General features: G+C 36.8%; 1 long non-coding RNA gene across 1 annotated transcript in view; it reads right to left on the bottom strand.

Moving 5' to 3' along the window:
* Window positions 1-26,142, bottom strand: part of LOC104114569 (uncharacterized) — a 32,369-nt gene that overhangs the window by 5,918 nt on the left and 309 nt on the right. Inside the window, exon 2 of the long non-coding RNA XR_011408792.1 lies at window positions 4,947-5,179. This is a non-coding gene — a long non-coding RNA (uncharacterized lncRNA). The remainder of the gene's footprint in view (window positions 1-4,946; window positions 5,180-26,142) is intronic.

The raw sequence follows: 26,142 nt of genomic DNA, 5'->3' as shown, positions 1-26,142 counted from the left end.
TTCAGACATGCAACACAGGACGACCCTCCAGCAATGCCAACATTACTAATGTTGTTGTCAATTTCGCAAGTATTGTAGTCTGCACCTCTTCTATTGATTTTGACAAACCATCATGCAAATACTTTGAATCAAAGTATGACCTTTGGATCATACACTCAGGAGAATCTAACCATATAACTTTTAATAAGACAACACTTAGCAATATCACCACTCTACCATATCCTTTATTGATTAGCCTACCAAATGGATATAGGGTGAAAGTACTTGAATTTGGAGATGTGATACTCAATCCTGAAATCATCCTACATAAAGTCCTCTATTTTTCCTTCTTTCAAATACAATCTAATCTATGTCCACTCTCTTGCAATGCATCTTAAATGTATTGTGCTCTTTATTAATGCACCGTGTCTATTACATGCCCCTTCAGTGAAGAGGCCTCAGGTGATTGGTAGTAACAGGGAGGAGGGACTATACTATCTGTGTTCCAGGTGCTTAAAGGGTAAAAGCACCTTCTCAAATTCTGATGTATCAGGTTCTTGTTGCAACTGTTTTTCCTCCACTAGTGTAAATAGTGAAGGCTTCAGAAGTCCTAGTCATTCATATCACCATTCATCAAATGTAAATACATCCACTCAAAATAATAAGAATGAGTCCTCAGTTGTGTTTGATAAGTATGATGTGAATCTCTTGTGGCACAATAGGCTAGGTCATGTTCCCTTTGTCAAAATAAGAGGAATGTCCTCCAAACCTGTACTTTTCTCACCCAGACCAGAGTTGTCAAAGGCGCGCTTAAAGCGCACTTAAGCCCTGAAGCAAGGCTCAAAACATGTTGAGCGCTTCGCCTCACTTTGTGGGCGCTTTAGAATCACATCAAGGCTCTAAGGCATACTATTCCTTGCCAATGAGTGTAATCATGAAAAGGCAGCATTAAACAATTGATATTTCACTTTATCGTAATCATTTTTCAATTTCTTTGTCCATATATTTATTATTCATGCTTATAATTATTAGTCTTGTACTACATATACATATTTTTATTTTTTTTCTCCAGTTGCGCCTTTTTTCATTAAAGCTCACACTTATTTGCGTTTTGCGCTTAAAGTCCCAACGGACCTTAGAGCATTTTTGCGCTTTTCGCCTTTGATAACACTAACCCAGACAACCATTTATCTTTTCAATTTTCCATATGGCTAGACAAGCCAGACTTCCATTCCCACAAAGAACCAGTACCTCTACCCAAATATTTGAGTTGATACATATTGACATATGGGGTCCCTACCATATCAATACTCATGAAAATTACAAGTATTTCCTCATACTAGTGGATGATTTCAGTAGATCCACTTGGACACATTTATTAAGTTGTAAGAGCAATGCTCTTCAAACCCTCGAGGCCTTTACAACCATGATTGAAAATCAATTTAACACCTCTGTTAAGACCATCAGATATGATAATGGGCTGGAGTTTACCAGTCATGAAGCTACCGCATTCTACCAATCCAAAGGCATCATTCATCAGAAAACTTGCCCCTACATACTACAACAAAATGGGGTAGTCGAAAGAAAACACAAGTATCTCCTAGAAACTGCTAGGGCACTTATGTTTCAATTCAAATTACCAACTAGATATTGGGGAGAATGCATTTTGACAGCCACCTACCTAATTAAAAGATTGCCTACCACCTACCTAAACAACAAATGCCCTTTTGAGCTTTTGTACCATAAGAAACCCAATTATTCTCACTCGAGGGGCTTTGGTTGTCTTTGTTACCCTACTACACCCAAGGTACATAGGGATAAATTTGAGCCCAGAACAGCTCCTCATGTCTTAATAGGATATCCTTTTGGGACAAAAGGTTACAAAGTGCTAAGCCTAGCCACTAGGAAGATACACATCTCTAGAGATGTCATATTTCATGAAAAAAAAATTCCTTTTGCTTTGAGTTCCAAGAATGTTTCCCCATACAGTATTTTCAAATCAGTCACATTTCCTGTTTGTATTGAAAGTGAAAATGCACTTCTTGATGTTCAAGGTACTGTAGATATCACATCTCCAGGTTTGCACCAACACCCTGAATTCTCTCCTGTTAATGACACTTCAACACAATCTAATAACTCATCCTCTTATAGCCTTGTTCCTGCATCTTCTTATGAGGCTGCTGACCTTAGTTCACCCACATCTAATCAATCAGAAATAACTGCAATCAGAAAGTTCAACAGAACACACAAAACCCCTAGCCACCTCAAAGACTATATCTACACCCTTCGTAACAGAACCTAACATACTATTTCTCAATACTCACCTTCTTTAAATGCACTATTCTCCAATCATAATCACATCAGCACTGATATTTTATGTTCTAAAAGTCAGCACTTAGTGACAAATGTTTGCCATGATAATGAGCCATCCACATATGAAGAGGCAGCATTTAATCATGCATGGCAGGCAGCCATGACACAAGAATTTGAAGCTCTTCATGCCAATCATACTTGGGATTTAGTTCACCTACCTGTTGGAAAGCAGGCAATAGGCTGCAAATGGGTCTACAAAGTTAAGCATAAGGCATATGGAAGCATTGAAAGATTTAAGGCTAGACTAGTAGTAAAAGGCTATACTCAACAAGCAGGGATTGATTACAAAGAGACATTTTCTCCTGTTGTCAAGATGACAACAGTTAGAGCCTTGATTACTGTTGTAGTGAAGAAAGGCTGGGACATATTCCAACTTGATGTGAACAATGTGTTCCTTCATGGTGACTTGTATGAGGAAGTATATATGGAGGTGCCACCAGGTCTTTTGATTGATCAGTCTAGCTCATATAAGATGGTTTGCAAACTAAACAAATCCGTGTATAGACTGAAACAAGCAAGCAAGCAGTGGTACGCTAAGCTAACTGAGGCCATATCATCAATGGGGTACAAACACTCTGAGAATCACTATTCGTTGTCTTCTAAAAGGACCTCATTCTCCACTGTCTTTGTAGCAGTGTATGTTGATGATGTTATCATCGCTGGTACTGATTCAGTAGAGATAGCCAACTTGAAGGTTTTTCTTAATAGACAATTCAGAATCAAAGACTTAGGGAGACTTCACTACTTCTTAGGCTTAGAAGTTCTTTACAAACCAGATGGAGTTCTCATCTCTCAAAGAAAGATTGCCTTAGACCTGTTAAAGGAATATGACTACTTTGCATACAACAACTTATCTTCTCCCCTAGATCCTACTCTGAAATTAAAGGCCAATATAGGGACTCTGCTGCCAGATCCCATATATTACAGAACACTAGTAGGCAAGATGAACTTCCTGACAAATACCATACTTGATATAGCATACAACGTGCAGCTCCTCAGTCAATTCATGCAAGTACCTAGAGACACACACTTGACTGCATCTTTCCACCTTCTCAGATATCTCATGAAGGATCCCACACTAGGGATATTTTTCTCCAATGGTGTTGATTGCTCCATATCTGCATACTGTGATTCTGATTGGGAAGCATGTCCTGATTCCAAAAGATATGTTATTGGCTACATTGTTCTAGTAGGAGATAGTCCTATTAACTGGAAATCCAAGAAACAAGAGACCATTTTCTTGTCATCAGCTGAAGTTGAATACAGGTCTCTTAGAAAAGTTGTTGGAGAACTAGTGTGGCTGAACAAGTTGTTTGAGGAACTTACTATCTCACAGTCCAGTCCTATTGTTGTCTTCTGTGATAGCCAATCTGCCATCCACATTGCTCACAATCCTGTGTTCCATGAGCGGACCAAACATATTGAGGTGGATTGCCATTTTGTGAGGACTAAACTCCAGGAAGGTCTCATTTCTCTCCATCATGTAGCAACTAATGATCAGTTGGCTGATATCCTTACTAAAGCCCTCACAGGAGTTAAACATGTTGTTGTCCTTGGCAAGTTGGCTGTGAGATCCGCCCATCCAACTTGAGGGGGGAGGGGGGGGGATATTGAGAGTCTTAAATTATTGTATAGTTGTACATATTTGTGTTTGAGTCAGCATGTAACTATACACTATTAGTTGTAGTAGTTATACAGTAGTTATACAATTAGTCTAGTTGTATTAGCTGTCATACGTGTACATGTACATATATACACACTTTGCAATTAAGCAGAATATCATTTCACATTCTATTCTTTACTCTCTCTCTCTCTCTCTGCTCTCTTAAAACTCTCGAGAACCTCCATTGGAGGTCTTGCATGAGCTTGATTTTTTCAGTTTCGAGCTAATCTCAATAGTTGTTACAAAAATACTATGCTTTCATAATGACCATCAAGCAAGAAATTACGAGCACCAAAGGGAAAATTCATATTTTGCCCGCTGCAAAATATTGTCTATGACCAATCATCTGGATTAAAATGACGGAAGTTCTGAATCCAGAAAATTTATCGAAGAAGCGAAATAGAGAATAATAACTTGAATTAGAAGTCAATATATAATTATAATATCCAAAAATGAACGATTATCCAAGATACTTAGACCAAAAAAGTCACCTAATCATTGCAAAAAGCCACAGTCGCAGTCAACATTCCCAAAGTCAACACACTATTTGCCATATTTAATGCTTAAACTTTGAAGTTGCTCCCTACTTTCATCATCCAGGTAACAAAAATAAAGAAGACTATGGAAACATCTCAAATTTAGTTATGACTCACAGAAAGTAAACAATATGAAATAAAAATTTGAACTAAGTTTCATCCTAACAAAACTTCTAATGAACACTTCTATAAGAAGATTTATATCAAGCTCAGATTAAAATATTCAGAGAAAAATTGAGTATATAATAATATCCATGTCAATTCATTCTTATTCCTAGTTACCTAAGCAAAAATAATTTAGTCCGCACCCTCTAAAAAATGGAATTATATGAACACCAAAATTAGGTAACATGAGACAAAAAGAATAAGTACTAAGTTAGAAGCAAGTTACATACCTCTTCAAGAGCCATGATTTTCAGAGGCACAAAATCGAGTTAGTGAGCACACAATGATACCAGTTGTCCCAGTCTGAATAGCAAGCATAGCTGCTGATCCGAGGTTGAAAAGTTGTTTCACCACTAATACCCGACTATAGGACTGAATAATAAAAGAGAATACCACCCTCAGCCGCAAGTACACCATTCACCAGGATTGGCAACGGAGTGATTGTCTGGAGCTGCTAAATTTCCTGTCAATGTCCAAACAAAAATCTTTGACATATGATAGCTTTCTTGAGATTCGTTGTAAGCACAAAATGCACATACACAGCAGTTTCAATTGATATCACCAAATCCTTTTTGTAATGTTAGATTGAGTCTCAATCCTAATTTCTGTGGACTTTTACTACTGGAAAACAAAGTATACCAAATTTTATAGGTTCTGCATATGTTGGGAAAATTATGTGTATTATAGTTTTTTTGTGCTTCTATAAATTTGAAGTCAATGCTACACATCCCTAGTAAGATTTAGGCACACACTTAATGGTGATGTAATGGTAATAAAATGATCTTTTATCTATCAAAGCAATCTCAACAATACTCAAAACCTAATCAAATTCCAACTTTCCCCTGTAAAAGTTAGTGGATGAAAATTTGTTCAGGAAAAAAAATTTATTAGCCTTAGCTAGATTATAAGATTTGATATGGGAAAATCTGTCTTAAACTAATTTTAGGAGGGATATTGTAAAGGGATAACCAAAATCAGATATCTAAGGACAAGAAACTCTCAAATAACAAATTTGCCTTAATTTATTTAGACAACCCTAAAAGAAAGACATGTCCATCACTAATCTGCTAATATAACAAAAAATAAACTAAAAATATCTTAAACTTTATGAAAGCAATCAAATTAGTTAAAGGAGACAAAAAGCTTAACTTTATTGTAGAAACAAAAAGGATGCGATCGCTTACTGAGTTTGTCAGGCTTGCCACCAATCCATTTGGAGATGGAGTAGTGAACTTTTTCCCGAGTCAAGGCTTCAGACTTGTAGGAATCACTATTCTTACATATATGAAAGGAAGGGCTTGCAAGGGTCAAGGGAGAAAAAACTATCAGAAAAACTGATCAGAGTGATCGAGAAAATGAAACTCTGAATAGCTTGTCAAAATGTCCAGGGATTACTTTACGCTTCGAGAGCTCTTTGTTCTGATTGTTTGAAAATAAAGTCATTGAGCAATCAAGCTGAAGATCGTCTAACTTTTAAATAGTAGAATCAAAAGCAGATGGTGTAACTTGCGCAAAATTGTATTAACATTAAAAAAAAAATTCAATATGAATACTTTTACACGCAGGATTGTACTAAAGCACGTAAGAATATTAATAAATATATAAGTACAATCATATGAACACTAAAGAAAGCAAAAGATTAAACCTTCCTTATAAACAAGCCAAAAAGAAGAATTGCTTCTTGCAATTTAAGCACTTAAGCAGAGATCCTGGTAGCTACTTATACACCAATGAGACATATTTGTCTTTATTTTACGTAAATTCTTTCCATTCATTACAGCAGTTATCAGGTAAACACAACAATATATCAATTCTAAATAACATCAGTTATGAATTAATTAAAGCGAAAGCTCGGAAGTAAAAGATATTACTTTACATTTTAACCAATTGGAAGGGGTTCACTATTTTTGGATCTTTCAAGGCTAACAGAACCAGCAATATTGAAATTCTCTTATTGATAGTTCATCTTCATCAACAATTTTCAATTGTAAACCTAGTTACCCGAAAGCACAACATTGACAAATAAATATAATCAATTAACCATTATTATTACTACTATATACTAATGAATGTCGCAAACCGGAAAGAGAAAGAAATGCGTCGTGTGTTTTTGCAACTGTAGGACATAAATTTTGGAATACTTATTTATAAACAATAGTTTTCAATTAACGAATTCACACCATTCATCTGTGTGGGTAGGGAAATGCATCTAACTGTCAATTAATTCATTAGTCTACATCTATACTATATTAAAAGCACGATTTTTTTACCCTTTAAAGATAAATTTCATACTAGACAAAATCGTCATTTAATTATTTCTCTAACTTTTAGAGTTCTGAAATTAACTAAAATCTTTCTTATTAAATTTTTTCTTATTTGAATTATATAGAAAGTCCTAATAATTAGGACAATAAATCAATCAATTTTTTACCTTATTTAAATTCTTAAATAATAGTATGAACTAGGTAACATAACTATTATAATACCTTGCCTACTACTTATTCTAATGCTTAAAAACCTAGGCACGAAGAGTAATCACCAATATATCCGCCGCTCTTTAACTTATGGCATATTAATGAAAATTCATCGTGTGATGAATTGTATATTGTTTTTTATGACGAGCAATGAAAATTAGAAGTCATCTTAAATTCACTCTCTGTTGATTGGTCTTCTTGAAAGCTGGTGAGCTCCTTCTTTTCTTTTATTTTTTATATGTGCCTATTATGCTAGGATGAATTTATATTATGATAAGATTTAGTTTTGCGTGTAGGAAATAAATTATTATCATAGATAAAAACAGAAAAAATAATGGTCTGTGGAATTATTTTAGACCTTATCAAAATTAATGGTGTAGTCTACACAAGCTCCGATTTCTTTAACAGTCTTTAGCCAATAAGGAATTATAGTTCTACTCTTTTTTATTCGTGAATATAATATCATTGCTTGACGAGATAATTGAAAGAATTAACTATAACGACTCGGCCGGTCGTTTAGAATATTATAACCCCATTTACTGCTCAATTTATACTTTACAATCGTTTTATGACTTACCAGGTTAGTTGGTTTGGGTCCGAAAGGATTTCGGAGTGAATTGAGACGCTTAATCTCATAATTAAAAACTTAAGTTGGAAAAGTTGACCGGATGTTAACTTATGTGTAAACGACCCCGAATTTGAATTTTGATGGTTATAAGTATTATGATATTTCAAACAAGTGATAAGTAAGAGTCGTGAAGGTGAGAGGGTAAACGAGTTGAAGAAAATGAGGTTGGTCGAAGTTTGACATTTTGGGATAAAATATGGTTCAAGCTATAATACCCCATATTTATGGACTAGTGCTATACCATATGGCCTTGATAGTAAGGTATATGAATTATATTAGTATTTAAGTGAAATAAAATTTAGAAATTAATTATGTGGGTAAATAGTTAAATGCAAGGATGTAATTAGGGATTAGTGGAAGACAAGTGTCCAAAATAGGGGACAATTATGGAGTCCACGTAGGACTACTCAAATCTCTATTTTATGACTGATGTTTCATGGATAGGTATATCTTGGTGGCTGCTCCATGGCCAGGCTTCTTTTTCTTATTAAATGATTATCATGTGGGCCCAACAACCCACTAAGTATTAGTAAACTTCAAAGTTTCATTTTCAGAATATGTATATTATTAACAAGCATCATCATCTAGCTTTAAAAGCACAAAAACGTGAGAGATTGAGAGGCAACTTTGTGATTTTATTTTCAAAACTTTTCTATAGTTTGATGGGGAAAAACGTGGGCAACAAAATCATAATAGAGAATTTATCCCTCCATCTCTCATAGATTAGCTTGTCGTAGCTGCTTATGGCATGACTGTTTGGAGCATAATTGGTAGGTCTTAGTTTATTAAGGTAAGATTCCATCTCTCTTACATGTTCTTGAGGTTGTTGTATTATTATTGATATGTTTCTTGAAGTTGGAAGAAGGAAGTGTATAAGGTACCGTATAAGAAGCATTTATTGGATTATCATTGAATATTTCGACTAGATTATATATTTTTGAGGTGAAATTAGAGGATTTGGGCCTAGGGATTTGAAAATAAGATTTGAGGATTTGAAGGTCGAGTTGTTGTCGCAATTTGGTAAATTTGATATGGTTGGACTCATGTTGCGTTCCAAGATGTGAGCTCCATGGATGATTTTTGAGTGCAATTTCGAATTTTTATTGGAAAATTTATATTTTCATATTGAATTAATTCCTATAATTTGTATTGACTTAATCGAATTATTTGTGTCTAGATTCGAGGCATTTGGAGGCCGATTTGCGAGGCAAAGGCATCACAGAATAAAGAATTACACGGTTTGAGGTAAGTAACAGTTCTAAATTTAGTCCTCAGGGTATGAAACCCTAGATTATGTATTATGTGATTGGTTTAGAGGTGACGCATATGCTAGGTGACGGGCGTGTGGGCATGCACCGTAGGAATTGTGACATGGTCAATTCCATAGATCTGTGTTGTTGAATAAATTGTTGCTACCCGTATATTTTTTTCACGTATTAGGGAAATTGAACTATAAATCATGTTTAAACCATGTGTTGACACTATTGGGACCCACATAGGTCGTGTACATGTTGAATTATCTGTTAAATTACTATTTTATACTCGGTCACGGTTTTACTTGTATATTACATCTCAGTCTCTCTTGTTCATTATTGATGCATCATATCATTGTTGTTGGGCTGCTTATCAAGATTTCTGAGAGCCCGAGAGACTGGAGAGGTTGATGACCGAGTGAGGTTGAGGGCATAATTGTGAGAATATTTATAGGATTGGGTTGCACGCCGCAGTATATTTTATTGATTTATGTCATGATTGGCTTGTTATAGCGCTTGGGCTGAAGGATCCCCTCCGGAGTCTGTACATACCCCCAGTGAGTGCAGGTACCTACTGAGTGCGAGTGCCGAAAGTCGAGTGCTGAGTGATTGAGAGGAATGAGTGACTATGAAGAATGAATGATTGTGAGGAAAGAATGACTGTGAGGTTGGAGTGAATGGGAGGACAGAGTGACTGTTACTCTGAGAGGATGCATTGATTTCATTATTGCTGCATTTCAGCGGTCATATATTACTATTTTGGAAATTTCTGAAAGACATTATCTTCTGTTTCAGTCGAAGTTGATATGAAATTACTGTGAAATTTTAAATGTTGAACTTGAGAGCATGCCTACCCTTTTATGTTGAAAATTATTGTATTTGGACTTAGTTGTGAAGATTGTCACTATCTTCAGTTCTTTATTTTGTATTGTTACTTACTGAGTTGGTTGTACGCATACCATACCTTGCACTTCGTGTACAGATCCAGTATTTCCGAATACAGTGGGTGTTGATTCCTTCGCACAGTTAATTTTTCGGAGATTCCAAGTAGATGTCGTGTTTCGTAGACCTTGTCTCTCCTTTCCTATCTTTTGTTTACTATATTTGGTCTCAGACTATTATAGACCATGTTTTCCAGACTAGTGATATATAGATGCTCATGTACTCAGTGACACCGAATTTTGGGAGTGTATTTATATCCAGTATTTGTGGGATTTTCCCTTAAACTTAATTATTATGTTTTTCGTATTTAAAAGAAATTGTGGGTTATTGATCTTATCATCTTGCCTAGTATTGAGATAGGCATCATCACGACGGGTGAGATTTCGGGTCGTGATAAGTTGGTATCAGAGCCTAGGTTACATAGGTGTCATGAGCAGGTTTAGTAGTCTTGCGGATCGGTACGGTGAAGTCTGTACTTATCTTCTAGAGGTTGCCGAACCCTTAGGGAAATAAATTACTTTCTTGTATTCTGTCGTGCGAATTTGTTGATTCCGGAAACTAATTTGTTGTTATTTTATTCTCTCACAGATGGTAAGGACGCATATTACTGGATCGGACGGTTAGCCACCAGTGCCCCTAGTTAGGGTCGCGAGAGGCTGGGGTCGTGGTAGAGTCCGGAACGAGGTAGAGGTCGAGCTGTAGCTCGTACAACAGTTGGAGCAGCACCTGTAGTACCACCAGTTACTCCAGCTCAGGAGCAGATTCCATATATAGTTGAGTTAGCGATACCAGCTCAGGCACCAGCTGTGCCAATTATGATTCCAAGCCTTCAGGAGACTTTGGCCCAAATATTGACAGTTTGCGTTGGCCTTGCTTGGGTGGTTTCGGCTCAGGCCACACCAACCACTTCTCAGGCCGGGAGAGGTACTTATACCCCTGTTGCCCCAGCCGGCTCAGCTATTCAAGCCCTAGTAGTCCCCGTTATGACAGATGATGAGCAGAGGAGACTTGAGAGATTTGGGAGGCTTCGACCTCCATCATTTAGCGGTGTTGAGTCAGAAGATGCTCAGGGTTTTCTGGATAAGTGCCAGCGGATGCTTCGGACAACGGGTATTCTGGAGACCAGTGGGGTCTCGTTAACTACTTTTTAGTTTTCTAGGGTTGCCTTCAGATGGTAGGAGGCTTATGAGAGGCGCATGCTGGTTGGTGCAGTACCACTTACATGGCAGGAGTTCTCTGTTCTTTTTTTGGAGAAGTTTGTGCCGCAGTCTCGCAGAGAGGAGCCACGCCGATAGTTTGAACAGTTACGTCAGGATGGCATGTCTGTGATGCTGTACGAGATGAGATTTTTTGATTTGGCTCGTCACGCAGTTTGGCTGGTTCCCACTGATAGGGAAAGGATTACGAGATTCATTGATGGCCTCACGTATCAGTTGTGGTTGCTTATGACTAGGGAGAGGGTATATGGTGCTACTTTTGATGAGGTAGTCGACATTGCTCGGCAGATAGAGATGGTCTGTAGCCAGGAGTGTGGAGAGAGGGAGGCCAAGAGGCCTCGTAGACCGGGTGGTTTCAGCAGTGTTCGCTCAGACGGGTCGTCCAGCTCACCGTTGTGCATCATCCAGCCATGGTTCATATAGTTCTCATCAGGATCAGTCATCTCTTAGTGCCCTTCAAGTCCAATGTTCGTTTTGTGCTCCTTCAGTTCAGGGTTCATTTGGGTCGGGTGCTTCTAGCGGTTATTCTGGTTCACGGGGCCCGATTCAGTCCTCACCACCACTAGTACCAGGGAGTTGCTTTGAGTGTGGGGAGTTTGGCCATATATGGAGGCAGTGTCCTCATCGCTCGGGAGGTCCAGTGCAGTAGAGGAGTTAGACTACAACTTCAGCACCAGTTACTTCGCCACCCGCCCAGCCAGTTCGGGTGGGGCTCAGTCAGCTAGGGGTCACCCAAGAGGGGGAGGCCGATTAGGTGGCGGTCAACCCGATTCTATGTTTTTCCTGCCAGGACAAATATTGTTGCTTCAGATACAGTAATCACATTTATTGTCTTAGTGTGCCACATGGAAGCTTCTATATTATTTAACCATGGTTCTACTTATTCGTATGTATCATTGTACTTTACTCATCATCTGGATATTCCCCGTGAGTCCTTAGTTTCACTTGTTCGTGTTTCTACGCTGATGGGCGATACTATTATTGTGGACCGTGTATATCGGTCTTGTGTGGTAACTATTGGGGGACTGGAGACTAGAGTTGATCTCTTACTACTCAGTATGGTTGATTTCGATGTAATCCTGGGTATGGATTGGTTGTCTCTGTGTCATGCTAATCTGGACTGTCACATAAAAACCGTAACGTTGGCGATGTCGGGATTGCCGAAGGTCGAATGGAGAGGTTCTCTAGATCATGTTCCCAGCAGGGTAATTTCTTATTTGAAAGCCCAACGTATGGTTGGGAAGAGGTTTTGTCATATTTGGATTTTGTGAGAGATGTTTATGTAGATACTCCTACTATTGATTCAGTACCGGTTGTACGAGACGTTTCAGATGTATTTCCTGCAGACCTGCCGGGTATGCCGCCCGACAGGGATATTGATTTCGGTATTGACTTGGTACAGGGCACTCAGCCCATTTCTATTCCTCTGTATCATATGGCACCAGTTGAATTAAAAGAATTGAAAGAGCAACTTCAGGAACTTCTTGATAAAGGGTTTATTAGGCCTAATGTGTCACCTTGGGGTGCACCGATTATGTTTGTGAAAAAGAAAGATGGTACTATGTGGATGTGCATCGATTACAGGCAACTGAACAAAGTTACAATCAAGAATAAGTATCCTTTGTCGTGTATTGATGATTTATTTGACCAGCTACAAGGAGCGAAGGTATTCTCCAAAATTGATTTGAGATCGGGGCATCACCAATTGAAAATTCAGGATTCGGATATTCTAAAGACGCCATTTAGGCTCGTTATGGTCACTATGAATTTCTTGTGATGTCATTTGGGCTAACCAACGCCCCATCAACATCTATGCACTTGATGAATAGCATATTCCAGCCGTATCTTGATTCGTTTGTTATGGTATTTATTGATGATATCTCGGTGTACTCACGTAGTTAGGAGGAACATGCACATCACTTGGGTATTGTATTACAGAGGTTGAGAGAGAAGAGACTTTATGCTAAATTCTCTAAGTGTGAGTTATGACTTAGTTCAGTGGCATTCTTGGGACACTTAGTTTCTAGTGAAGGGATTACGGTGGATTCGAAGAAGATAGAGGCAGTTCAGAGTTGGCCCAGACCATCTTCAGCTACTGAGATTCGGAGTTTTCTTGGCTTGGCCTGTTATTATCATCACTTCGTGGAGGGTTTCTTGTCTATTGAATCGCCTATGACTAAATTGACTCAGAAAGGTGCTCCATTCAGGTGGTCGGATGAGTGTGAAGAGAGCTTTCAGAAGCTCAAGATATCTTTGACTACAGCCCCAATATTGGTGTTGCCTACGGGTTCAAGATCTTACACTGTGTATTATGACGCATCGCGTATTGGTCTCGGCGCAGTGCTTATGCAAGACAATAGGGTGATTGCCTATGCGTCCAGACAGTTAAAGGTACGTGAGAAGAATTATCCAATCCACGACCTTGAGTTAGCAGCTATTGTTTATGCCTTGAAGATTTGGCGGTATTATTTGTACGGTGTCCATTGTGAGGTTTATACTGATCACCAGAGTCTATAACATCTGTTTAAATTGAAGGATCTTAATTTGCGGCAACAGAGGTAGTTGGAATTGCTTGAGGATTATGATATCACCATTCTTTATCATCCCGGAAAGGCCAATGTGGTGGCCGATGCCCTAAGTCATAAGGCGGAGAGTTTGGGCAGCTTATTATACTTACCGGTAGCAGAGAGGCCTTTAGCCTTGAATGTTCAGGCCTTGGCCAACCAGTTTGTTAGATTGGATGTTTCCGAGCTGAACCGAGTTTTGGCTTGTGTGGTTTCTCAGTCTTCTCTTTATGATCGTATCAGAGAACGTCAGTATGATGACCCTCATCTGCTTGTCCTTAAGGACACGGTTCAGCACTGTGATGCCAAGGAAGTCACTATTGGGGATGACAGTGTATTACGGATGCAGGGCAGGCTATGTGTGCCTAATGTAGATGGTTTGTGTGAGTTGATTCTCCAGGAAGCTCACAGTTCGTGGAACTCCATTCATCAAGGTGTCGCGAAGATGTATCAGGATTTGAGGCAGCACTATTGGTGGAGGCGAATGAAGAAAGATATAGTTGGGTTTGTAGCTCAATGTTTAAATTGTCAACAGGTAAAGTACGAGCATTAGAGACCGGGCGGATTGCCTTAGAGACTTGATATTCCGGAGTGGAAATAGGAGCGTATTACCATGGATATTGTTGTTGGGCTCCCACGGACCTTGAGGAAGTTTGATGCTATTTGGGTGATTGTAGATCGGTTGACCAAATCCACGCATTTTATTCCAGTTGGTACTAATTATTCTTCAGAGCGGTTGGGTGAGATTTATATCCGCGAGATTATTTGCCTATATGGTGTGCCAGTGTCCATCATTTCTGTAATGACCCGACCGGTCATTTTGAGCCCTAGCGCGTCGTTCGGCGGTTTGAGTCCCTGAGAAGCTTCACTTCAGGTATTATGACTTGTACGTGTGGTCAGAATTTAATTTCGGGAAGTTCAGAGTTGATTTGGAAAGAAAATTCTCATTTCAAAAGCTTTAAGTTGGAAGAATTGACTAAGGTTGGATTTTTTATTAAACGATCTCAGAATCGGGATTTGAAGGTTCCAGCAGGTTTGTATGTTAATAAGTATACGAGTCATATTATAGGTGATGTGGGGTCTAAGTAGATCCCTAAGTCTAAGTCAAGTTGGAAAGTACATGATAGACTAAAGTTTCAAATGAGTACACACAAAACCTAACTTTGGACGAGCATGCCTATATATATATATAGTGCACAACCTATCAAATGAAAGATATTCGAGTCTAGTTTCTAACGCTTTAGACCGTTCATCATTTGGATATTTATACAAGGAGTTATGGACGTTTTAGTAAAAGGTGTCCAGCAGGGAAAAACTTGTAATACGAGGTACGACTTGCAAAATGCAAGGTACAACTCCCTGAAGCACATGTGCCTATATAAGGCAGTCACGGGCAGCAGCCATTTTTGGGGATTTTCTTGAGCTAGGGATTGGTTCTTTCATGGTAGATTCGACCTTGGGGACTACTTAAGAATACAACGTGAGTTTTTTTTGGATACTTTAAGTTAATAACATTCTATTAACACTAGTATTAACATCCTTCAAACTTTGGAATTCTTAGAAATCTTTCAAGTTGTTCAAGACCACCAAATTTTCCAAACATTGGAATTTTAAGGAAAAGCTTCAAGAAGGTAATACTAATGCTTCAAGCTCATTTCTTATGAGTCGGTGAGAGTAATTCTAATATTTATTTCAAGTTGTTATGGTTGGATAATTGGTTTCATAAACCCTAGTTCATGGCATGAATGGTGTTTTTGAGAAAATGAGGGAAAGATAAATAGTGTTCTTAGAAATGAAATTAAAGTATGCAATGAACCTATGGAATCATTTTCTAGATTAGTTAGAAGTGTTCAACTAAGTAATCACCAAATTGAATATTTTGAAAATGTTGGTTAAGGAAGACGATGAATAGTAATTTGTCGGTGTTGGAGAATTAATGTAGTGTCATTGATGACTTCAAATGGGTATTAAATGATAAGAGTGGAGTTGAATGTGCTAGTAAGTGAACCTATTAGACGATTTGAGTTGGAGGCTTGTAGCCAACTTGTGAGCCATAAATGGATATTGATAAATATTTTTGAGTCATATTTTGACTGTAATTGGGATTGTAATTGTAGATATCAATTTGTTGGTGGCGTATGAGCATTTTACTCAATGTTACGATGTCGAAGGAGGATTAAACGCTTGTGAATTTTAATAAAGTGAAAGCGAGTTTTGGAGCGTTGGGCATTGGTCGAGTTGTTTGAAAGGCTTGGGAGACGGCTATGGAACTTTTGAGCAAGGTAAGTCTATTGTCTAATCTTGTGTGAGAAAATTACCTCATAGGTGATTAAATTAATAATTATTTTTAATTATGGGAGCTACGTACGCACGAGGTGATGAGAGTCCGTGTGTAGCTACTATAAATGTTAAAGTTCGGGTAGTTTAGGACTCAAAGCATGAATTACTTGTATAAATTGTATTCTTTGTTTAATTAATATTATTTGATATGTATGTATATATATATATATATATATATATATATATATATATATTGTAAATTGTTTTTAAAAATATTAAAGGATGGAAATATCATATGCTTGATTTTCTGTTTAAATTAATTAATTATTAAGAGAAATTGTTCATCCTCTCGAGCTGATCTTATAATAATTATACTCTCTTTCCGGAGGTACTTAAGAAAATGTCCTCCTTTCTTGTGGAGCGGGCCGAATGCCTCGACAGGATTGATGCATCTATGGATCGCGTCGCACGCCCCTCTGCAGTGTACACATCACTCTAGATCTGGCCGTACAACCTCGGCAGAAATCGTACTTAATAATAATAATTACACGATACTTTGATAGTTTATTGCAACTTGTGAAGCTAATTGATAAATTGAAAATCTTTGAAATTTAAAGAATTAGTTATCTCTGCTTGTTAAGGAAATTATTGTTATTCCTGTAAATGAGGCTAATTGATAAATTGGAAAGTTGTTGGAATTGAAGGAATTTTAATTATTTATGCTGGTTAAGTAAATTATTGTTATATTCTGTGAATCATGCTGATTTAGATATTCTAGTTTTATTTCAATTATTATTATTGACCCATAGTGAGTGTCAAAGTCGGCCATCTCGTCTCTACCACTTCGAGATTAGGCTTGATACTTACTGGGTACATATTGTTTACGTACTCATGCTGCACTTGCTGCACATTTTATTGTGCAGGTACATATATGTCTAGCGGCCTTGTGAGCACAGAGGTTGGTTAATAGTTGTGGGAACATAGGTGAGCTGCATTCTATATTACGATCTGCAGCCAACAGAGTCTCCATCAGAGTTATTATATTTTTCTGTCTAATTTGTATTCTGGACAGATGCTGTATTTTATTTTGAATTCCCTAGTAAATGCTCATGCACTTGTGACACCGGGTTTTGGGATTGGTTATGAATTGTTTAGAAATTTAGTTGCTAAAAATATTTATCATTTACTCTATGAGTTCTATCTTTATTATTTTATTGAAGAAATTTTGATTTCAAAAATACTAAAAGAGGATTTAATTAAATGTATAGTGTTGGCTTGCCTGACAGCGGTGTCGGCGCCATCACGACCTTAAATGGATTTTGGGTCGTGATAATTCTAGATCGGGGCACGCAGTTTACATCACAGTTTTGGAGAGCAGTGCAGCGACAATTGGGCAAACAGGTTCAGTTGAGTATAATATTTCACCCTCAGACAGACGGACAGTCCGAGCGGACTATTCAGATATTGGAGGATATGCTATGCACTTCTGTCATTGATTTTGGGAATTCTTGGGATCAATTTCTGTCACTAGCAGAGTTTGCTTATAATAACAACTACCAATCGAGTATTCAGATGGCTCCGTATGAGGCTTTCTATGGGAGACGGTGTTGGTCTCCTGTGGGTTGGTTTGAGTCGGGTGAGACTAGGTTATTAGGTATTGATTTGGTTCAGGATGCTTTGGAAAAGGTTAAATTGATTCAGGAGCGGCTTCGCACGGCGCAGTCTAGACATAAGAGTTATGCCAACTTTAAGGTCCGTGATGTTGCTTACATGGTTGGGGAGAAGGTTCTGCTCAAGATTTCACCCATGAAGGGTGTGTTGAGGTTCGGGAAGAAAGGCAAGTTGAGCCCTCAGTATATTGGGTCATTCGAGGTGCTTAAGAAGATTGGAGAGGTGGCTTATGAACTTGCCTTGCCACCTAGTCTATCATCCAGTGTTTTACGTATCTATGCTCCGGAAGTATGTCGGGGATCCGTCTCACATTTTGGATTTCAGCACAGTGCAGTTGGATGGTAATTTAACTTATGATGTGGAGCCGGTGGCCATTTTAGACCGGCAAGTTCGAAAGCTGAGATCAAAGAACATAGCTTCAGTGAAAGTGCAGTAGAGAAGCCAGCCAGTCAAAGAAGCTACTTGGGAGATTGAATTGGACATGCGGAGCAAATATTCACACCTATTTGAGGTTCCAGGTGTGATTCTGAACCCGTTCGAGGACGAACGTTTGTTTAGGAGGGAAAAATGTCATGACCCGGCCGATCAGTATTATAACCTTGTTTCCTCATTTACTGCTCAATTTATACTTTACAGTCATTTTATGACTTATCGGGTTAGTTGGTTAGGGGCCGGAAGGATTTCAGAGTGAATTAAGATACTTAGTCTCATAATTAAAAACTTAAGTTGGAAAAGTTGACCGGATGTTAACTTATGTGTAAACAAAACCGAATTTGAATTTTGATGGTTAAGTATTATTCTATTTCAAACAAATGATAAGTAAGAGTCGTGAAGGTGAGAGGGTAAACGAGTTGAAGAAAATGAGGTTGGTCGAAGTTTGACATTTTGGAATAAAGTACGGTCCAAGCTATAATACCCCATAATTATGGACTAGTGTTATAACATATGGCCTTGATAGTAAGGTATATGAATTATATTAGTATTTAAGTAAAAATGAGATTTAAAAATTAATTATGTGGGTATTTAGTTATATGCAAGGAAGTAATTAGGGATTAGTGGAAGACAAGTGTCCAAAATATGGGACAATTATGGAGTCCACGTAGGACTACTCAAATCTCCATTTTATGACTCATGTTCCATGGATAGGTATATCTTGGTGGCTGCTCCATGGCCAGGCTTTTTTTTCTTATTAAATGATTATCATGTGGGCCCCACAACTCACTAAGTATTAGTAAACTTCAAAGTTTCATTTTCAGAATATGTATATTATTAACAAGTATCACCACCTAGCCTTAAAAGCACAAAAACGTGAGAGATTGAGAGGCAACTTTGTGATTTTTTTTTCAAAACTTTTCTATATTTTGATGGGGCATAACGTGGGCAGCAAAATCATAATATTGAATTTATCCCTCCATCTCTCATAGATTAGCTTGTCGTAGCTGCTTATAGCATGACTAATTGGAGCATAATTGGCAGGTCCTAGTTTATTAAGGTAAGATTTCATCTCTCCTGCTTGTTCTTGAGGTTGTTGTTGTGTTATTATTGATATGCTTCTTGAAGTTGGAAGAAGGAAGTGTATAAGGTTCCGTATAAGAAGCATTTATTAGATTATCATTGAGTATTTCGACAAGATTACGTGTTTTTGAGGTGAAATTAGAGGATTTGAGCCTAAGGATTTTAAAATAAGATTTGAGGATTTGAAGGTCGAGTTGTTGTCGGAATTTGATATATTTGGTATGGTTGGACTCGTGGATAAATGACCGTTCATATTTTGTAACTTTTGCCGGGTTCCGAGATGTGGGCCCCACGGACAATTTTTGAGTGCAATTTCAAATTTTTGTTGGAAAATTATATTTTCATATTGAATTAATTCCTATAATTTGTATTGACTAAATCGAATTATTTGTGGCTAGATTCGAGGCGCTTGGAGGCCGATTCGCGAGGCAAAAGCATCGTATAATAAAGAATTACATTGTTTGAGGTTAGTAACAGTTCTAAATTTGGTCTTGAGGGTATGAAACCACAGATTATGTGTTATGTGATTGGTTTTGAGGTGACACACATGCTAGGTGACGGGCGTGTGGGCGTGCACCTTAGGAATTGTGACTTGGTCAATTACATGGATTTGTGTTGTTGAATAAATTGTTGCTACCCGTACATTCTTCCACGTATTAGGAAAATTGAATTATAAATCATATTTAAACCATGTGTTGACACTGTTGGGACATACAGAGGTGTGTAGATGTTGAATTATCTGTTAAATTACTATTTTGTACTCGGTCACGATTTTACTTGCATATTACATCTCAGTCTTTCTTGTTCATTATTGATGCATCATATCATTGTTATTGGTTGCTTATCATGATTTCTGAGAGCCCGAGAGACTGGAGAGGTTGGTAATGTCGGAGCCTCTGCCTAGCCCACACCAAGGCGAGGCACGTCTTTTCCAAGGTCGAATATGATGACTCGTAGTCCGTCAGCTTCTTTCTCAGGTAGTAAAGAATAAGTGAGGCCGAGGGCCTAATTGTGAGAATATTTATGGGATCGGGCTGCACACCACAATATATTTTATTGATTGATGACATGATTGGCTTGTTATAGTGCTTGGGTTTAAGGAGCCCCTCCGAAGTCTGTACACACCCCCAGTGAGTGTAGATACCTACTGAGTGCGAGTGCCGAAAGCCGAGTACTGAGTGATTGAGAGGAATGAGTGACTATGAAGAATGAATGACTGTGAGAAAAGAGTGACTGTGAGGTTGGAGTGAATGGGAGGACAGAGTGAATGTTACTCTGAGATGATGCATTGATTTCATTATTGCTGCATTTCAGCGGTCATATATTACTGTTTTGGAAATTTCTGAAAGACATTATCTTCTGTTTCAGTCGAAGTTGATATGAAATTACTGTAAAATTTTAAATGTTGAACTTGAGAGCATGCCTACCCTTTTATGTTGAAAATTATTGTATTTGGACTTAGTTGTGAAGCTCGTCACTATATTCAGTTCTTTATATAGTATTGTTACTTACTGAGTTGGTTGTACTCATACTACACCCTGCACTTCGTGTGCAGATCTAGGTATTTTCGGACATAGTGGGTGTTGATTCCTTCGAACAATTGATTTTCCGGAGATTCCAAGGTAGTTGCCGTGTTTCGCAGACCTTGTCTTTCCTTCCCTATCTTTTGTTTACTGTTCAGACTATTTTTTCCAGACTAGTGATATATAGATGCTCATGTACTTAGTGACACCAGATTTTGGGAGTGTATTTATATCTAGTATTTTGAGATTTTCTCTTAAACTTAATTATTATGTTTTCCATATTTAAAAGAAATTGTGGGTTATTGATGTTATCGGCTTGCCTAGTATTGAGATAGGCGCCATCACGACGGGTGAAATTTCGGGTCATGACATTAATTAAATCAACTTATTCTGTAATAGTGTATGTTTTAATTGGATTATTTGACTCATTGATTGTAAGAGTTTGTTTTATGTTGTGCGGCCATAGGAATCCGATTCAGTGATTGTCCTGCAAATTCATACATGTATTTTACGCATGGCATAGTATTATAAAAAGGTTACTACTTAATTATTGAGAGAATTTGTTTGAAGGAGTAAAACTTTGTTAGTGTAATTTTTCTTAATTCTGTAGGCATCTGTTAAGTCAAAAAAAGATTGTTACAAAAATAAACTGAATGCTTAAAAGTTGGAAGCATTTGTTGAAACCCAAAAAGAAATAGACTATCAAATCATAGAAGAGAGAGATACCACTTATTGGTCATCATGTCATAAATACAAAATATAGAAGCCATAAATTAGTTAAATAAATACTACGCTCAACTCCCAGAGAATGTGAAGATGTTTATATAATTTAATATCTATTGTATAACTCAAACAAATCTTGATATGTCTGCAATAAAAACTTTATAATTTTTTTATACTAATTTTGTGCTTTTCAAATAAGTTAAATTACACGTACAACGTACGTACACTAATTCTAGTACTATATTAAAAGCACGATAACCCTTAGTGAAATGTCGTTCGCCTTTTTTACCTTTTAAAAATATAATTGATATTAGAAAAAAACAGTCACTTAACTAATATTTAGGAATTTGAAAGAAACTATAACTTTATTGAATAAATCTTCCCAAGTCCTAATATATAGGACTTTAAGTTCAAATACGATTTACTTTCTATAAATCATTTACCTTTAAATTACTGAGCTCTAATTTACACTTAATTCAAAATTTTGAGAATATTGCTATTTGTGTATTTGTTTTTATTCATTTTGTTAGAGTTAGAACAAATGTGTTCTATAATTAGATATCACAACTAATTTGTTTAGTGATTCGATTATCATGAACCGATACTTAGGAGTTAGGACAAGGTAAACTATGATTCTGCTACTTTAGTTAAAAGATTTTTATGATTGATCTTTCAGTTCAAAAAATAGTGTTTTAAATTTTGTAGATCTTTTAAATTATTAGTATTTCTTTCCAATAATTTATTTCACAAAACAGGGGATTACAACCTAGATCTACTTATTCTATTTTCTTTTGAATATGATTGCTTGTGCTTAAGTTTTTTTTTTTTATGAGTTTAAATCAACTAAATTTTGTGCATTAAACTCTTCATTATCCATATATATAAAAGATTCTCATATTACATACCTTGTATACAACTTTTTCTTATTTGAATTATGTAATATATATATTTTGCAAAAAACAAAAATAATCTAAAATGAAACGGCAAACTCCATAAAGAATAAGTGAGAACTTATTATTATTAAATTTAATAATATTAGGTGACACTCTTCAATATTTAAGGATATTTAGATTCTCAGACTCTTAAGTCTTTTGCTTTGCAAATATATAGGATATCTAAATTTCTTTTTTGCAAGGTGTTCTAACTCATATCAATTAAGGATCTTATTAGTTCATATTATTTTTGCCTATATTTTATAAATATAATTACTAATAGTTATACCAGCTCAAATGGCTAGCCACCTAAATAGAATCGATATATATCATTTTCAGAAATTTTTACTATTTTTAGTTTATATTTAATTACTCAAAACACATTGATTAATAATATTTGTATAACTTTAAAAAACTTATAGTCATCGATATAGGTGTCACGATCCCAAATTCCCTCCGTAGGAGGTCGTGATGGCACCTAGTCTCTAAGACTAGGTAAGCATATCAATGCGAAATAATCATAAATATCTGAAATAAATAAATTTCAATTCAAATAATTATAACTCCCAAAATCCGGTAGAAATAAGTCACAAGTTTCTAAGAATTTATTCTCAATATCTCTATATATCAAGGTCTAAAGAAAAATAAGGAAGCAACATAGTAAGATAGAAGGGGACTCCGGAGTCTGCGGACGCTTGTAGGTATACCTCGAAGTCTCCTCGTACACCTAGTTTACTGATGCCTAGTCTGATAAGATATACCTGAATTTGCACAAAAAGATGTGCAGAAGCGTAGTATGAGTACACCACATCGGTACCCAGTAAGTGTCAAGCCTAACCTCGGTAGAGTAGTGACGAGGTCAGGTCAGGCCCTGTTGGAAAATAAATAGTAACATGGTAAAATATTTAATCAATATAATAAGATAAAATGACAATAAAAATGAATCAAGTAGGAGGTCACCATTTAATTATACAAAATAATGGCAAATAATATCTCGTAGAAACCAATAAAATTTCCTTTCAACTTAAGAAAATCACAACAAATAATCAACGGCAACTACGGCCATAAGTCAATATCAACAAGGGCACTACCGAGGTACCGCCTCGTAGTCCCAAATCATAAATAAATTCACAATATCTCATTTCCTTATCCCACCACAGGAGCCTTCACAATTTATTTTAAAGAAAATATTTTCCCCCGAAATAGCATCCCGCATTTTAGCCATCCTTATCACACCGCATGACTTCTAGTAGTTCCCCCTACTAGCCACGCGTATCAGGCCATCCTTATCTCACCGCATGCGTTTAAATACCCAGACCTTATGCCACCACATGCATATCAATATTACAACATATCACAATTTGCACCCCAAGTGCCCAAAAATTTCAATTTATCAAAGTAAATCAACAACAATATTTTTTCACAATAAAGAGCTCACGGCTCATGCTAACATAAATCATCAATAAGATTTTTACACAATAAAGAGCTCACGGCTCCATCACAATGAGTACAAAAATATTACAAAAATATCCGAAAATAAATAATTTAGCAAAATAATATTTCAAAATCTTTAATACGTTGCTTCAATACCAAATTTAAAAATGTCAAATACTTCATATGAATAATATTTAATTTAAAGAAAATCCATTTCAAATAATGCACAGAATAAAAGAAATCAAGTTTCAACTAAACAGGTAAAATAATTAGCAGGAAAAGGTCGAGCAAATTTTAAGTATACAAATTAAATCAATGATGTAGAATATAACAAGATTTAATAATTTATTTAATGTGCAACAATGATCTTCATAATTTAAAAACATAATCTTTCATATTTAGTCCGTGTACACACTCGTCACCTCGTATACACGACTTTCATCACATTACAATTAATATCAATCCTAGGGAAAATTTCCCCCACACAAGGTTAAACAAGTCACTTACCTCGACTTGCTCCAATTTAACCAAGTAGTATTCTTTTTCCTCTATTTTCCGATTCCGATCGACTCGTATCTAATCATAATTAATTCGATACAGTCAACAAAAATTATAGAATTAATTCTATAAGAAAATACTATATTTTTCAATAAGAATCTGAAATTAACTCAAAAATGGACGTCTCGGAATCCGACGAAGGTTACGAAATATGAACGCCCGTTCAATCGCGAGTCTAACCATACCAAAATAACTAAATTTCAATAATAATTCGACCCTCAAATCCTCAAATCTATCCATGATGGGTTTTTAAAATTTTCCAACTTAAATCACCAATTAAATGTTAAAAACAGTGATGAATTCGGGTAATCTAACCAAGGTTGAGTTAAGAACACTTACCCCGATATTTTCTCTAAAAATCTCCCAAAAAATTCCTCAATCCGAGCTCCAAATTGTTAAAAATAAAAAATGGGACGAAGTCCCATTTTCTGAACTTAAATATTTTGTCCAGTGGTTTCTACTTCGCGAACGCGACCCTTGTCTCGCGTTCGCGAAGCACAAAAATGTTCTACCCAACTTTTCTTTTCGCGAACACGACCAACGCTTCGCGAAAGCGAAGCTTTGCAAACTCAGACCTTCGCGAACGCGTCCCTTACCTCGCGAATGCGTAGAACAAAAGACTAGGGTTTCCAGCTGCCTCACTCTCCTTCGCGAACACGACGCCATTCACGCGTTCGCGATGTACACATTGCCCTACCCTTCACGTTCGTGTCCTCTCCTCTGCGAATGTGTAGAACAAAAATCTCACCAACCCAGAACACTCTTCGCGAACGCGAGGCTCCTCTCGCGAGCGCGAAAGAGAAAATCAGAAGAATTGCAGCTGTAGATATCAACCATCTCACCAAGGCTAAAAATGATCTGTTAACCATCCGGAACACGCCCGAGCCCCTCGGGCCCTCAACCAAATATACCAACAAGTCTTAATATATCATACGAACTTAGTCGAGTCTTCAAATCACATCTAACAATACTAAAAACACGAATCACACATAGATTTAAGCCTAATAAACTTTGAAACTTCCAATTCTACAAACGACACCGAAACATATCAAATCAAGTCCGATTGACCTCAAATTTTGCATGCAAGTCATAAATGATATAACAGAGCTGTTAAAATTTTTAGAACGGGATTCCGACCCCGATATCAAAAAGTCAACTTCCCGGTCAAACTTCCATACTTAAATTCTTATTTTAGTCATTTCAAGCTTAATTTCACTACGGACTTCCAAATAAAATTCGGATCACACTCCTAAGTCCAAAATCAGCATATGGAGCTGTTGGAATCATCAAAATTCTATTCCGGGGTTGTTTGCACATAATTCGACATCCGGTCACTATTTAAATTTAACTTTTAATTTGTTTTCTTCAAAATTCCATATTTCGGGTTAGGGACCTCGGAATTTGATTCCGGGCATACGCCCAGGTCCCAAATCATGATACGGATCTACAGAAATTGTCAAAACACTGATCCGAGTCCGTTTGATAAAAATATTGACCAAGGTCAACTTAGTTGAGTTTTAAAGCTCTAATTCACATTTTAATTTATTTTTCGCATAAAAACTTTCCAGAAAATTTTACGGATTGCGCACGCAAGTCGAGTAATGATAAATAATATTTTTCGAGGTTTTAGAACACAAAATTAATTATTAAATTTAAAGATGACATTTTGGATCATCTCAATAGGATGCACGCGCAACGTGCGTACTCTCAGA

The sequence above is a fragment of the Nicotiana tomentosiformis genome, chromosome 6 (genome assembly GCF_000390325.3).
Source record: "Nicotiana tomentosiformis chromosome 6, ASM39032v3, whole genome shotgun sequence".
Classification (NCBI taxonomy): Eukaryota; Viridiplantae; Streptophyta; class Magnoliopsida; order Solanales; family Solanaceae; genus Nicotiana; species Nicotiana tomentosiformis.
The sequence above is the reverse complement of the archived record's forward strand: the minus strand, read 5'-3'. Positions and strand labels throughout refer to the sequence as shown.